Source organism: Equus caballus, chromosome 4 (genome assembly GCF_041296265.1).
Source record: "Equus caballus isolate H_3958 breed thoroughbred chromosome 4, TB-T2T, whole genome shotgun sequence".
Classification (NCBI taxonomy): domain Eukaryota; kingdom Metazoa; phylum Chordata; class Mammalia; order Perissodactyla; family Equidae; genus Equus; species Equus caballus.
In genome coordinates, this window is record NC_091687.1 from 98,997,597 (window position 1) to 99,000,243 (window position 2,647).

The following is a 2,647-nucleotide window of genomic DNA, read 5'->3' on the forward strand; positions in this document are numbered from 1 at the left end:
TCTCCTCCAGACCCTCCTCCTGTTAGTCTGAAGTTGGTATTAGAGTCTGGGAGAGAGAGGCCCCTGACTGACTAAGCCCAGGTGCTGGTTAGCCTACCTCCTATGAGAAGACACATTCACTGGGGAGCAAAGCAAGGCAGACTTTCCCTTCCAAGAGTAGGGAGAAAGAAAACAGTAATTCACTCAGGGAACTAGCTGACCAGTGGCCTGAGAAAGACAGTCCTTGCCCTCAACATATTACAGAAATTCCTCAGAGTTCCCCACATTCACACCCACCAGTGATACCTATGATGATGGAGGTAAAGGAAAGCCTTTAAAATGATTATGATGCAAATAGACCCTGTGTCAGGAAGAACCAAAGTAAACACATAACCAGATTTGGGTAGGATTGGGTGGGAAAACTTTTTTATAGGATGTGATACTGGAGCAGAGCTCACAGGACAGAATATGCTTGGAGGACCAGATAGTTTAGGGCATTCCCCATGGAGGGGACTTAGTGGTATAAAGGAGCATGCTGTGGTCAGGGAGGCAGACTGCATGGCTGTTCAGAGTAGAGTGGGAGGCAGGATAACCTGTGGATTGAGAGATGCAGGTGGTGTGTATTGGGCAAGGAGTTGTCTTGCCTATGGGGTGGTGTTGGTGACTGGCCTCATCTTCTGGGCCAGAAGCAATTTTCTTCATATATTGTGTACATTCTTAAAAGAATTAGCATTGTACGTAGAGGGAACAGTAGAACACGAACCCTTCCTAGTGATATTTTAGAGCCTATGAAGAGGAGGAGAATATTTTCTCTGCCTGGAACTGTTTCTATTTGTTTTGAGATAGAAGCAGTGTTCTCTTTTACGCTCTAGATTTCATAAGGAAGAAGTGCTCAGAACTAACCGGAGGAATCACTCTAGTGCCGCTGAATTTATATCTCTTAGGTCCTTGACTCCCAAGAATAATGCCATATCTTGTTTGCTACCTTCTTCCTCTTCTACTCTGTGACGTTAATTGGAAACACAGTCATCATCATGATGGTCTGTGTTGACAAATGTCTGCAGTTCCCCTTGTATTTCTTCCTTGCCTACCTTTCTGTCTAGGGATCCTGATCACATCTGTTGCAATCCCCTTGATACTCTAGGGGTTGCTGCTCCATGAGATGCAGGCAACAACTTTGACTGCATGTGGTGCACAACTGTATTTGTACCTTTCCATGGGTATGTCATGGTTTATATTAATGGGAGCGATGGCTGTGGACCATTATGTGACTGTCTGTAACCCTCTGAAGTACAACATTGTTAGGAACAGCTACACCTGCATCTGGGTGGTAGTTGTGTCGTGGATGTTTGGGTTCCTATTTTAAATCTGGCCAATGTATGCCACATTTCAGTTTACTTTCTGCAAATCAAATGTGTTAGACCATTTTTACTGTCAGTGAGGGCAACTGCTGAACCTATCCTGTGATGACAGTCTTTTCACACAGTTTGTTCTTTTTTTAAATCTATTTTCATTATCATTGGTCCTCTGGCCCCAACAATCGTCTCCTACACCTACATCATCTCCTTCATCCTCAAGATCTCCTCCGTCTCTGGCCAGAGGAAAGCCTTCTCTACTTGTGCCTCCCACTTCACCTTTGTTGTGATCAGCTATGGTGTCTGCTTATTTCTCTACATGAAATCCAAGTAAATCCAGGCAGCCGAGTACAACAGGGTGGTGCCACTGATGATTTCAGTGGTGACTCCCTTTCTGAACCTTTTTTTTTAAAGATTGGCACCTGAGCTAACATCTGTTGCCAATCTTTTTGTTCTTCTTCTTCTTATCCCCACCCCCCCCCCCCCCGCCCCGCCGCTCCCCCCTCCCCAGTACATAGTTGTATATTCTAGTTGCAGGTCCTTGTAGTTGTGTTATGTGGGATGCCGCCTCAGCATGGCCTGATGAGCAGTGCTAGGTCTGTGCCTGGGATCCAAACTGGCGAAAACTTGAGCTGCCGAAGCGAAGCATGCAAACTTAACCACTCAGCCATGGGCAGGCTTTGAACCCTTTTATCTTTACCCTCCATAATGACTAATTCATAGAGGCCTTTCGAGATGTCATGAAATAGTGCTGTCAACTCCTCAAGGATTATCTCTGTCCTAAGGACAATCATGGATCATCATCATGGACCTGAACAATCTGAAAGCACTCGTTCAAATCTGAAATGATTATTTTCATCACCAAATGGTTTGTGATGTACAAGGGAACTTTAAGTTACTGACAGTGCTCTATTTTCTAACTGCATGATTCCTCCATGGGAAATCACTTTGTTGTTTTTTAACTGGATATATATGTTTGTACACACTTTTTAGTTAAAATACATTTCACAAAATAAATTTGACATGTATAAATATTCAAAATATGTGTGATTTTTTAGAACACCAAGATCTCTGAATCTGAAAAGCAAGGAAAAGTGTAATTCGTTCTCTGACAGCTGACCTAAATGTTTGATTCTAGCTGTTGAGGTCATCTTCCACTATATTGTCCTGTGCTTCCATGATTTTCTCATTTCCTATAGTTCCCCATATTACCTCCCTGAGTGATCCCAAGTCCAGCTTAATGTTTAAGTTTTCCTTGAGGTTCCTGCTCCAAATTTCAGTAGTGACAGTACCTCTCTAGATTTTCTCGGCTG

General features: G+C 43.4%; 1 pseudogene; it reads left to right on the forward strand.

Annotated features, from left to right (window-relative positions):
* Positions 1-293: 293 nt before the first annotated feature.
* Positions 294-1,789, forward strand: OR9A24P (olfactory receptor family 9 subfamily A member 24, pseudogene; annotated as a pseudogene).
* The last annotated feature ends 858 nt before the right edge of the window (positions 1,790-2,647 follow it).